We start from the raw sequence: 13,967 nt of genomic DNA on the forward strand, positions 1-13,967 counted from the left end.
GTCACAGAGATGACACCCATATTTGGTGTATTCTGCTGGTTAGAAGGAAGGCAGAGGTTCCACTCACACTCAAAAGGAGGGAGTTTTACAGTCATGTGAATAACAGGAGGATGGGTTGTAGGGTCCACCTTCGAGTCTGCCTACCACAGAGGGTAGCGCATGATAGTTTTTTAAAAAGCAAAAAGTAAAGAAAGCTGTAGGGTCCAATTCTCCTTTTTCCAATGATTTTAACCATTTCTATTTTAAGGTTTTGGTTAGTTGTATCCGTCTCCAAGGCTGCTGTAACAAATCACCACAAACCAGGTGGCCATGAAACAGAAATGTACTCTTTCACAGTTCAGCGGGCTGTGAGTATGAGATCAAGACCATGTTCCCTGTAAGGCTCTAGGGAAGAATCCTTCCTTGCCTCTGCTTAGCTTCTGGTGGCTCCCGGCAATCTCTGTTCCTTGGTCTGTAGCTATGCTGCTCCCACCTCTGCCCCTGTTGTCACGTGGGCTTCTTCCCTGTTAGGCCCTGTGTTTTCCCCCGTCTCCTTTTTTTTTTTTCATCAAATCACCTCACATTCCTTTTAATTTTTATTTTATTTATTTATTTCGAAAGATTTTATTTATTTATTTGAGAGAGAGACAGAGAGCACGAGCAGGGGGGAGGGGCAGAAGAAGGGGGACAAGCAGACTCCTGGCTGAGTGCAGAGCCCAAAGCTGGGCTCCATCCCAGGACCCTGAGATCATGACCTGAGCCAAAATCAGATGCTTCACCGACTGAGCCACCTAGGCGCCCCTTCTCCTCCCCTTCTTATGAGAACACCAGTCCTTGGATTTAGGACCTATCCATCTCTAGTATGACCTCGTCTTAATTATATCTGCAGAGACTCTACTTCGAAATAAGGTCACTTTCAGAGGTTCTGGAGAGACATGACATTTTCATGGGACACTATTCATGCCACTAGAGTGGTTAATTTTCCCTCTGCCACCCTAACACTAAATCATATCTGTAAACCGCTATCACTACCTTCCCACTGTGGGGGATGAGCTCTCTTCGAGGTGGCAGAAAGCAGAGGCTAAGGGCTGCTCTTCTCTGATTTGGCTGGAAATCCAGGTGAGGTGCCTAGTCTCTCGCTGCCTCAAATGCCTGTGAAATGGTCATCATCATAACAATGGTATGTTAACTTGTGGCATTGTTTATAGGATTAATTGAGATAATATATGTAGAGCAATTATCACAGTGCCTGGCACATGTTAAGCACGCTGCAAAAGTCAACAGTCATTACTGAACTACACACTTCGCCTTCCTTCTCCACCACCTGCTTTTCTGACTTTATAAATATCATGTGTAGTGTTTGCTTTGGTACTTTAAATTACATTTAAATTAATAGATTAATTATTCATTATAATTATAATCAACCATAAGTAGGATATAAATTATATATAAGTACATATAGTATGTAGATAAAACATATAATTATAATAAATGAAAAAATAATTAGTAAATTTAAAAGAATTAAAATTAATTTATTAATTAAATCATTTTAAATTATATATTTATGGTTAAAACTCTTTATTGCTTCAACTGTTGGGTTTGTACAGTATCTAGATACTTCCATCTTCGGTAAAGGAATTAGCAACCCCCTTCCTCCTCCTGCAGCATCTCTCTCCTGTCTCCCGTTGTGTGAACCGTATCTTTATTTTTCCCTTCTCAATTTTTATATTTATTTTATGATATTTAATTCTGTTTTTGTCTTCTATCTTTTGTCGAATCTAATTTTAATAATAGCCTTTACATCAGAATTCAACTATTCTTTCTATATTTTAATATTGCAACAACAATAATGACAGGTACTATTTGCATGCTTATTAGAAGTGAATTTCCATTCTAAATACATTACATAGATTAGGTCATTTTATCTCTGTCTCAGTCGCATGAGGTAGGTGACATTTATAGAAGAGAAAACTGAGGCACAGAGAAGTAAAGTAACTTTTCCAAGATCACAGAGCTAGTAAGTGGCAGAGGCAAGAGTTGGAGCCCAGTCTGTGACCTCAGACCCTTGCTCAGAGCCAGTGTGTTCTGGCCTCTCAGTGCCCCTCCCGGCACTCTCCGTGGTCACGTGGCCCCTCCTGGCACTCACCGTGGTCACGTGGTCCGGCTGGACTCAAGGAAGGAAGTGCAAGGCTGCACCTCAAACTCACACCACTTGAAGGGATGCGGGAAAACATAACAACTTTCTTTCTTTACCTACACCCACTGATTTCCTGCATTTCAGTTTTTCACATCAGTTCGCGCCTTTCATGCAATTGGCCCTTGAACAACATGGGTTTGATCTGCACCGGTCCACTTATATGTGGATTTTTTCTATAAGCATGGAACAGTACTATAAATATATTCTCTCTTCCTTAAGATTTTCTTAATAACATTTTCTTTTCTCTTACTTTATTAAGAGTACAGTACATAATACATATAATGTACAAAATATGTGTTAATCGACTGTTTATATTACTGGTAAGGCTTCTGGTCAACAGTAGGCAATTAGAGGTTAAGCTTTTGGGGAGTCAAAAGTTATACCTGTATTTTCAAATGCATGGGGGGTGTTGGCACCCCTATCCCCATGTTGTTCAAGGGCAAACTGTATGTTTTTGTTTTTCCAGGGGGTTCCTTTAGTTTTTCTTACTGACAGAGAAAATACTGCCTTCACGCTCCTGTTAAGGACTTGCAGCTTCTTTGTTATACCAATGAAAGACAGAGTCTACTTCCCTCTTGGACAGGTTATTTCTGGCACCTGCTGACTTCCTGTTTCCATTTGCGCTGATTGCTTTTTGCTGCACACTTGTCATCCTGAGATTTCATTTTATTCCCCTCTGGGATTAGTTTCTATTTTTCCTTGGATTTCCCGGACTCCTTTCTATTTTTCTTGGATTTCTTTTTCATTTGGCTGAAGTATATTCTCAATTTCATTCTTGTTTTGCAGAAAATATTCTTTGCAGAAATGTTAGTATCTTTATACGTATGCTGTCTGGGTGTATAATTGAAATACCTTTTCCCTCAAAGCGGGAGAACTGATGTGAATCTGATTACTGTCCCATTGAAGAGAACACCTTTCTTTTCTTTGAGCTTTTGGGATTTTTTCTCTTTATCTTTGCTAGTTTGGATACTCACTGGGATGCTAGGTGAGAGTTTTCAGTTTATTTGTCTTCCATAACATTCCAAAGAATCTATCATTCTGAAGACCCAAGTTCTTTTGTTTCTATGATGAGTTCTTCGGGGAGTTTTATTCTTTAAATTATACATTCTTGGGTTCCCCTCTGTTCTGGAATGGGGCTCAGGAGTTTTGATCCTTTACAAAATTTCCCCAAAGCGTTATTAGTCAGTGATGGCTGTGAATCACCCAACAAGATGGCCCCAGGGATCACTTTCCTGCCCTAGTGTTTTTCCATGGTAGCGTGTCCAGTGTAGATTTTGTGAGGTGTCCGCATTATGCTGTGCCCCTGAATTTTAGTGCTTTTACCAGAATGGTAGGGTTGGAGATGGGAAGCTGGTCCACCCCTATCTACCTCACAGCATTCATGCAAAGGTCACAAGAACTGCTTTGAAAACTCTCCAGGGTTGGAGACATGGCGGAAGTGAATTCCTCAAGGTGCTATGGCTTTTGGCTGGACTCTGTGTCAGCTGACCACATCTCTTGTAGTGGTGACCTCAGAGCCCAAGAAAATGTCCTTGGGCTCCATTTTTGCTGAAGTTTTCCTTCATATTACCTGCTCCTTGGTCCCTGAAGGTAGATGTCTGAAGATAGAGCTGTCTGTTTTAATTTCTCCTCTTGCCTCTTCTCTTCCTATTACATTTGCTGACTTAAGTATCAAATCAGGCTCGGTGTTGCTAGTTTCTAAATAGCAGTGCCTCCTCAAACTGCTCTATAAATCATTATTATTAATAACAGGGATAATAACGATTAATACTAAATAGCACTCGGGTAAAATCTTCCATTACAAAATGCTTTCAGAAATAGTACCTCTGGGCTGCTGGTTTATATAGGAAACACAAAAACTGATTAAAAAAGATGACTGTTCTATCTAAAATGTGTTTGCTTTTCTGGGTCGAATTCATTTGTTTGATTGAAAATTTCATAATGAAGGTGTATGCTGGAGAGGTCTGGGGTTATGGAAAGAAGCACGATGCGGAGCCCTGAAATAGTTCATTGATAACCCAAATGTTTGGAAGTATGGGGGTGACAGATCCAGCTTATGTTGGAAAAGTAGGGTCATGTGGACCCAGCAGATTCTATGCCTAAAGTAGAATAATTACAGTCACATTTCTTGGAACACTTGTAGAATCATGGCACAGCCCAAGGTAGGTGCTGTTTCTAAAGAAGGATGGTGGATTTAGGCATTATTTAAATATCTCAGAGTCTCTGTTTTCTTGTCTTTTGGGTTTAAAACTGATCTCACGAGGTTGCGGTCAGCACCTACCAGTTTCTAGCTCAGAGGACTAGACTAGCATTCCAAAATCGAAGGTGGTGGTGGTGTTATTGACATTGCTTTAATGTCGTACATACGAGAGGCACTGCAGACAAAGATGATTTCAATTTTTGTAAATGTTTAAATGTAAGTATCATGTATTTGCATAAAAGTGCACACAGATAATACACATACAGTCGGATGGATTTTTCACATGGTGAACACATCTAAGTAACCAGAACTCACCCTATGGGTAGCCATGTTCCCTGAATCAGTACCTTCCACAAACCCCCACCAAAGTGTAACCTGAATCATAACTTCAGACACCATAAATTCATTTTGCTCGATTTTGAACTTACCACAAATGGAATGGTACAGAATACACGCTGGTTCTTTTATTCATTTGGTGAGTGTATGGATGGTCTGGTTTGTGCATTCACTCATGTTGCCCATTCCATTGGAGATCTTCCCTTCTTACATCCACATGGTGTGCTGTTGTGTCACGGATGCTGGGTAACTACCACGTGGCCGTCCTGGAGAGTGCTGCTGTGAGTGTTCAGGACATTCCTTTAGGTGAACATGAAGGGGGGTAACAGTCTTCATTCTAGTAATCTAGCAGGCCAGGGTGTTTTTCCTCTCCCTCTTTCTCTTTATCCAGTCGATCTCCAAGGCCCAGCCATCACCTCCTCAATCTCTGAGATCTGACCCTGCCACCCATTGTCTGAACTATTGCAATAACTGTCTTTATTTCCCATGTTTCTCATCTCTCCCAGCTGAACTTCAGCACCACCGGAATAGTCTTCCTGAGACACACAACTGATTGTATCACTGTTCTGCTCAAAACTTTCATCCTCAGTACAGTTGAAACAAAGCAAAGCAAAACAACACAACTCTGGGCTCCTTGTATATTCAGGATCCACCTTGAATGAGCTCCTGCCAACATCTTCCTCTTCATTACCAACTTGACCTCCGTGTACTGGTACCATATTGGATTATCCCCTTTGCTGCTCCAGTGCTGGCCAAGGCTGGAATGACCTTCCTTCCTTTCTGCCAACATTGGATTTCTTCTCATGGTTGAAGACCAATCCAGGGCCATCATGTTCCAACAACACTTCCTGTCCCAGTCTTTGTGAAGCCTAGTCTGACATCCTAGGACTCATCATGTCCATCTGGTCAATCCAGCCTTGACCCATTAAGTAAGGATGGGCTTATGGTTTTCTTCATGACTCAGTTCCTCTTGTTTTCTTGTTCAGATAGTGTGGCTGCTTCCTGGGTACTCTAAGGAATCATCCTCATCGTCATTAAAGAAGAGGACACCCCACAATAGGCTCTTGTCCAGCAAGTTCCTCATGATTGGGGTAAGCACACCCAATTTCTTGTTTATGTTAATTGAGAATTACTATTTCATGATAAGTTAAAAGTAACTTTTACTTGTGTAATTACCTCCCCCCATCCCTTGAAAGGCAATTGAGTGTGCAAACTTTGCTTCCTTTTAGTGAGAAACCATTTCATTTTTGACAAGACCCTAGGGTATCACTTGGAGTCTGATGGGTACCCCTGACCCAGGATTTGGTTTATGCGGCAGGGAATCATCTGCAAGGGCTGGAGTGACACAAAATCAGAGGCCACTTTAGTTCCAGGCAGTCTGATGGGACTGACATTCTCTCCTTTTCGAAGTCATTCCTGCTCCTTCCCTTGGGGCCCTAGACCCCTGAGCCAGTGCTTCTTTCTACCTGACATGGAGCAACGGTCTGTGTATACTGGTGTCTCCTTCACCCTAGACCCTCCTAGACTGCTTCTCACCCCCAGCACATAGTAGGCCCTCACTAAACTGATTGAATGAATTTTTTTTTTTTTTAATTTCTGAATGTGCAGTTAAAAGCCATTTGCACTGGGGAGATTACTTCAGTGTTTATTTTTCTTGTTTGCAAATTGAAAGGAGGAATTTTAGTTGATTCCATAAATAGATATTTATTAATGTCTAGTACATACCTACAGAAACTAAGGGCATTCAAACTGGCAACCTATTTTAAGCTGAATAGGACCCATACCCTACCATTGCCTTGTGTTGAATTTCAAGTGTGATTTGTGACTGCTTCCTCTGTGTCAGGGGTTATGATGGATGCTCTGCACTTGTCTGTTTTCATCCTCATTCCTTGTGTGTATAGTTCAAGGAAAATACCAATTTTCAACAAATATACATTCAGAAAAACAAACCTTTCTCCCAAGGCTGGTGAGGAACTCAGTTGAATGGATGTCGAAGGATATGAAGAAGAGTTCCATTATAGGAAACAATTCCAACATTAGTGGGGTCTTAATCAGTAGCCCCCTCATATTAAGCATTAAATCATCTTATCAGACAAATATTTTTTCGACACCCGTACTAGGCACTGGGAGCATATTGTCGAGCAAAGATCTATTTCTTTATCCTCATGGAACTTGTATGTCTCCTGGGGGAAAGCCAGACAAAACAGGAAAAAGGCAAGTAAACAAGCAAATGACTTAGAATGGTTCCAAAATGTGACAATAATAAGACCACATTTCATTGATTTTTAAGACACATTTCTTTTCACCTTTTAATATTGTGGAAATTGTGATGTCTTAAAATGGGAATGTGTGTTTAATATATTGTTTTCCCCGTGAGAAGTTATTAAATTGATGCTTTGACTTCCGATCGATGGTGTCTCAGCATGGAGGAAATATGGTAATAGTAAAAGCTCCCATTTATTGAACACTAACCATGAGTCAGGTGCAAAGCGGTGCACATTGTAGCATCGTCCCTCTTATTCTGGAGAACAACCAGGGGAAGTGTGCAGAGGCCTCTCTGCTTTCCAGGTGAGAGAAATGCATCTCAGGGAGGCAAAGCACCTGGTTGGATGTTAACACCTGCAGGGGCGGTATTTAAACCCTAGTCTCTCTGACTCTGCTCTCTTACTTGCCATTGTTACTCCCTCCTCCCCTGGCCCGATACCGTCTTGAAATAGCTGGTGCAAAGCAATCAGTGCTGTTAGGATTTCCTGAGGTGCTCCTAGGTTGGCTACGTGGTTTCTACATGACTAAGAGGTACACCCTGAAAGGTAATTGATTGTAAATGGGCTGCACAGAAACGTAGTACAAACTACGCCCACTGATGGTGCAGTCGGTTACGTGCTGGACGCCTGGTTTCAGCTCAGGGGGTGATCTCAGGGTCATGAGATCGAACCCCGCATTGGGCTCCCCGCTCAGCGTGGAGTCTACTTGAATTCTCTCTCCCTCTCTCTCTGCCCAGCCCCCCTGCACCCATGCTCTCTCTCTTTCAAGTAAATAAATGAATCTTTAAGATATTTATTTATTTATTTATTTGAGAGAAAGAGAGAGAGACAGAGAAACAGCATGAGAGGGGAGAGGGTCAGAGGGAGAAGCAGGCTCCCCGCTGAGTCGGGAGCCCGATGCGGGACTCGATCCCAGGACTCCAGGATCATGACCTGAGCCGAAGGCAGTTGCGTAACCAACTGAGCCACCCAGGCGCCCCATAAATGAATCTTTAAAAACAAAAAAGACTATACCCACAGAGTCTGTATCCCCCAGTGAGTCTTGAAGCAAGGACTGGGGACCTATCTTGATCAGTTATCTTTCAGTCTTATCTTGCAGTCTGGTGAGTACTTAGGAAAGGGTGCAAAGCAACCTCTGTGCTACCTGGGGGTCCTTCTAGAAAGATCTTCTAGTATGAAGAGAGAAATCTCTGCATCTTACTCTAGGGAGGATAGGGCTTACAGCAAGAAGATGCTAGAGATACCTTCTAAACCAAGCCAACCCCAGAGATGTTAAGTGGCTTGCTCAGGATTCCCAAGACTAGTTGGAGAATTAGCAGTAGGTCCCTGACGGTCCAGTCCCATGGGTTTATCTCTCTCATTTGTTTGTCTTTCTTTGTCCTCTCTCTGTTCCCCTTCCTCTTCCTTTCCTTCACTCTCTCCCACCCTCTCTCCCTCCTCCCCTTTCTGTTCCTTTTATCTAAAGAAGGGCCTGGTAGATTGAAAAGGTATGAAATAACTTTGGTGGCAAAAGCAGTGAAGAGCAGTAGCTAAAATAGAAAGTTCTGGAATTTGGGAAAGTACGAAGGACCACTAAGATTAGCCGACGATTGATTTATGTGGTTTTAAAATATGAGGCTTGCGATTAATATTTATAGATCTAAGTGATGAGAAATGACCAGAAGAGAAGCCTGTTGGGTTGACTTACAGATTCAAAAATCTCCTGAGATGGTACAGGCAGGAAGGGGGAGGGCAGCGGTGCTGGTATGCTCGAAGAGGCTGGCTTTGGTTGCTAATGCAAGAGGAATCCAAAACAGGAGCTCCGGGAGGGCCTGTGTACGCACTGGAGGCCAGAGGGACCTGGAGGCAATTTCCTTGTGCATTGCATTCATCTCGCGCAGGCTGGCCCGATTTGGGTTATGCTGAGCTGGTAAATCGAAGAGAGCCCAAAAATCCAGCGCATGAACTAGTAACCTATTTAGAAAATTTGTGAAAGAATTGGAGATGTAAGGCTTTTGAATCCAGCCAGCAAGGCAGTTATGAAAGAAACACAGAGGGAGAGAAGGATGTCTGGGAAAATGGGTGCTTATCCGCTGGGCCTGGGCAGGACCCATGGGGCCGTGGCCACACGGAGTCGGCTCACTGGCTTTCCGGAGAGAAGAAATGTTTGTGGTTAAAAATCTGCACTCCATAGCTTAGTGTTCCCAGAGATGTCCCCTCCCTGTGGCATGTGAACAATTCATATGTATTTGGCTAAACTGAATTCTTCTAACTAGAACATAGCATGCTGCCTTGGAAGTTTCTCATTGCTAAATGAATGTTTAAGAGCCTGTCATTAGTTGATAAACATAGAGACAGAAGAAGAAACTCATTTTAAGAAACTCTGGCATTCTGGCCTTAAAAAGAATAAATTACAGAATGATTAGTCACTTCAAAAAGGGTTTCTTCATTAAAAAAAAAAAAAAAAGGCCTCACCATGAGTGTCTCTGAAAAACAACAATAACCCCCCCCAAAAAATATGTATATATAAGAGAACTTTTCAAATTTATATCCTTACAAATACATTTAGTATATAAATGTAGGCTACTCCCCCTAAATATATACACAGCGAACTTTGCATTACTTTTAGCTCATTCATGCATTCATTCATTCGTTCATACATTCACTCAATTCAGGCACATCCCATGAGGAAGACAGAGAAGTAAAATAGTGTCTTAGTCTCCAAGTAGAAGGAATAGTCACTTCCTATTTTTTGTAAAATTCACTACATTTTATGAAAATAAAGTCTTTGCTGTGGAAGATTGAGAAAATATAAAAGGAATCACAAGGAAGGAAGAAATATGCCTGAAATCTCCCTACTCAGAAGAATGCACTGTGGGGATATTTATCCATTTCCTTCCTGTTGTTGCTGGGGGCCATGCATGTGGGTGTGAGAGGAGGAGGGGATGGAGACGGTGAACTGAACATAAGCAGGGCGAGAGCTTTGCACATCATGAGTCTGGACTTTTCCCTTTGGTGGTGGGACAGCTGGCTGAATTAATGGCAAGGGAGTGGTGTACTTTGAATGTTTGCAATCTCTTTTCTCCTGCCTCCTATAGGAAAGGGGAGCTCTACCTAGTTGGAGGGATGTGTCAAAGGGCACACGAACAATATTAGCTAATGCCTACAGATCACTTGGTGTCCCCAGCCAGGCACTGTGCAAAGTACTTGATGTGAATTTCACTTAACGATGGTTTGGGTGGGGATCCTACCATGTCCCTTTTGCAGATGATCCAACTACTGATGCTTAAGGAAAATCCCATGCAGGAGCTTAGCCAGCTAGCTAACAATTGGTAAGATTAGGATGTGAACCCAGACCATCTGGCAACAGAGTCCCACTGCAGTTATCTACTGTTGCATAAGCAACTACCCTGAAATTTAGCAGCTGAAAGCAGCCCCCACCTTATTACAGTCGAAAATTCAGGCCGGGCTCGGCTCGGCTCGGCTGGGTGTTTCTTCTGCCCCTTGTAGCACTAGCTAAGGTAAGCTGGTGGTATGTACCTGGTGGCTGGGCTTGTTTGGAAGGGGGGGTCTGAAATGACTCCATTCACTTACTCATGATGGCTGGGACTACTGACCGGAGCCTTTCACGTGGCCTCTCCTGGGTGGCGGTCATCTCGGGTACCCAGACTACTTACATGGCCGCTCAGAGCTCCCCAAGGCAGTCGCAAATAGAAGCTGCCAGTGTCTTAAAGCTTGGAAAGTGGCACGGGCCACTGCTGACCTTCTTCTGTTGACCGAACAGTCGCAGAATCCACCTGGAATCAAGGGGAGGGACATAGACCATCACTCTTCAACACCATCTGTGGCCATCTTTAATCTCCACACCTCTCAGTGCTTAATCACTGAGGAGACAGTGAGAGCCTGTCTTTGAATTGCTTGATTGTCCAGCTGGGTGATTGATTAATCTGTTAATCAGATGCACAGGTGACAACTGTCATGTGGTGGACACTGGGGGAGAATAGGAAAACAGACAAGGTTTCCACCTTCAGTCACTTACACTCTAACAAAGGGAGTAATAGTCACCGAGTAACAAACAGGGAGGATCATGGGACATCAGGTGCCAGGAAGGACATGAGCTGGCTGAGGAGTGAGAGGGCTTCCTCAGGAGGCCTTGCTGAGAAAGGGTGTTTCACCTACCACTTGAGGGAGGAACAGAGGGCTCATCCTCTAGAAAGAAGAAACAGCGAGTCCCCAAACTCTGAAGTGGGAAAGGACTTCATGAACCTATGGAACCAAGAAGAAACTCATTTGCCAGGAGGCTGGTGGGAAAAGTGGGGTGTGGTCCCAGCAAACAGAGCAGTGGGTGGGAGCCTGATCACCCAAGGCCTCCTAGACCAGAGAAATTTCATTTCATCTTTTTTTTTTTTTTAAAGATTTTATTTATCCATTTGACAGAGAAAGACACAGCACGAGAGGGTACACAAGCAGGGGGAGAGGGAGAAGCAGGCTTCCCGCTGAGCAGGGAGCCTGATGCCAGGCTGGATCCCAGGACCCTGAGATCATGACCTGAGCCGAAGGCAGACGCTTAACGACTGAGCCACGCAGGCGCCCCTAAATTTCATTTCATCTTTTTTTTCTTTTTAAGATTTTATTTATTTATTTGAGAGAGACAATGAGAAAGAGAGAGCATGAGAGGGGGGAGGGTCAGAGGGAGAAGCAGACTCCCCGCTGAGCAGGGAGCCCGATGTAGGGCTCGATCCTGGGACTCCAGGAGCTTGACCTGAGCTGAAGGCAGTCGCTTAACCAACTGAGCCACCCAGGCGCCCCGTAAATTTCATTTCATCTTAACGGCAAGCAAAACCCATTGGGTTTTGGGCAGGGGTGTAGCTTGATCTAACTATGCTTACCCTTGTAGTGCATAGCCACTAAGTGCTGTGTGACTTTGAGCTGGACATTAACCTCTCTGGGCCTATTTTCACACTTGTAATAAAGGGGTTGAAATGATTTGCAGTGAATTTTTCGCCTTTCGTGTTTTGACTCTACCTGTTCCTTGTTTACACTGACACCTGGGTTGGCCCTTTCTTGATTTTGCAAGGAAAGAAGCTGCCCCTCAGACAGCCTCTGCAGCCCTGCCTTCACGAAGGTATCTGCCTGAGCCCATGTTTTAAACACCAGCCCTGACTGAGACATTTCATCCTCAGTCGTGCAGATTAGAGGAAGAGGCAGAGATTAGAAACGGCAGGGCTTGCACATTCCGACGGTCCTTAACTTGATTTCAACTTCTGACCTGTAATGCTTCCCAGCTGTTTTGAAGTCACACATCCCAGCTTGATTAGACTCGCCCCCAAAAGTGATCCAAACAGAAGGGGCTGCTTCAAGGACCCATCACCCTGCCTGGCTCTCAGGTTCGCAGTTCCCGGCTGAAGGCGGTCATGGCCCCCCAGCTGTTGGCTTAACACAGCCCAGCAGAAAGGGCTCACGCTCTTTCCCTCTTGCTCTCCGCACACAGAGGCCACCTTTTTAACAATCTGTTTTTACAATGTGGAGAAAGAGGTGGGAGCAGGGGACGAGCCAGAGTCTCTGCCACCCCCCTTCCATAATATACCCCAGGTGGCGGGAGTTAACTGGGAAAGCTCAAGGCTCCAATTCCAAAGTACACATTCAAATAAATGAAAACCAACTGGAGTTGAGTCGGGCCGAGGCACGAGAAGAAATTTCATCTTCGAGGTTATTTTTTCTTTTTTTGTGCAGAATGCTAATCACGGGGTGAACTCAGAAGGAATGTGCTTTCTCAAGATGAATTTCCTAACATGGTAGAAAATGGACAGAATCCAGGAAGCAGCTCTGTCTGTTGCCTGGGGACGGACGTCTGCATGCTGGCCATGAAGGGCGACCTCTCCATCCATCACTGGGGTTAGAGGCCAGGCGCCTGCAGCCCACGTGAGTCGGGGAGGGAGCTCAAAGTCCTCAAATGTCTCCTGATTCTCTAAGACCCACGAATTCAGAGGCCTGGGTCCCACATTTGGTTTTTCTGAAAATAAGCTTTTGGGTGATTTTTTTTGTACATCGGGAGAAAATGTCCCAGGAGCTCACATTTTTTGTTCTGCATGTTTCCTAGCATCTGCTCCAATAAAGCACGTCAACATAGTTATGTCAGTTTTTGCAAATCAGTTGACAAAGATTTCCTATATTTCATGGACTCCATTCACTTGGCCACCCTGGACATTTCCGGAGTCATTACTGGGCATCAGGTCATATGGTTGTTTGAAGATCGCGTGTATGGAAGGTAATGGAGACCACATCTCCAGCCGGAACACACCCCCTTTTCCTTTTAGAAGCCGTGACAGGTACCAGGTCACCTGGGCTCTCCTACCAAGCCTGGCTCCTGAGGGCCTTCATCAGCTCCTGACTCAGCCAACTTTTCTTATCTTGGTCACCACAGACTCTCTTCTCACAGTGTTGATTCTAGCCCCTCTGAGTCGGTGGCCCTTCCCCAAGTGTGATGAGCAAGTTCTTACTCCCCTTCTTTGCCTACTCTGTTCCCTCTGGCCGCAAGATTTTCTGCATGTGCCCTCAAGCGCCTCACTCCATCAGCTCTCCAAAGTGCACGCTCCCTGGAAAGCCTTTTCTGCTTCTGACGGTACAGTGGTTTCCACCTCTGCTTTGTTCTCACTTAAAATATAGGGTTAAGCTTATCGGAAGAGGACTTCATTTTGTGTCGCATTTTCTCCACCAGACTGTGAGCCTTTAGAAGGCAGGGGTCCTGGTTCATCTCTGTTTCTCACCGTCCTTGCTCAATGCCTGTACAAAGTGCATGCAAAATAAACATTTTCTGGGGCGCCTGGGTGGCTCAGTTGGTTAAGCGACTGCCTTCGGCTCAGGTCATGATCCTGGAGTCCCGGGATCGAGTCCCGCATCGGGCTCCCTGCTCGGCGGGGAGTCTGCTTCTCCCTCTGACCCTCCTCCCTCTCATGCTCTCTGTCTCTCATTCTCTCTGTCTCAAATAAATAAATAAAATCTTTAAAAAAAA

At 44.2% G+C, this 13,967-nt stretch overlaps 1 long non-coding RNA gene across 1 annotated transcript in view; it reads left to right on the forward strand.

Moving 5' to 3' along the window:
- The window catches only part of LOC145717480 (uncharacterized), a 67,030-nt gene that overhangs the window by 19,733 nt on the left and 33,330 nt on the right, over nt 1–13,967 (forward strand). The window contains exon 2 of the long non-coding RNA XR_014140715.1: nt 5,699–5,803. This is a non-coding gene — a long non-coding RNA (uncharacterized LOC145717480). The remainder of the gene's footprint in view (nt 1–5,698; nt 5,804–13,967) is intronic.

Source organism: Leptonychotes weddellii, chromosome 16 (assembly GCF_054177405.1).
Source record: "Leptonychotes weddellii isolate Sample4059 chromosome 16, ASM5417740v2, whole genome shotgun sequence".
Taxonomy (NCBI): Eukaryota; Metazoa; Chordata; class Mammalia; order Carnivora; family Phocidae; genus Leptonychotes; species Leptonychotes weddellii.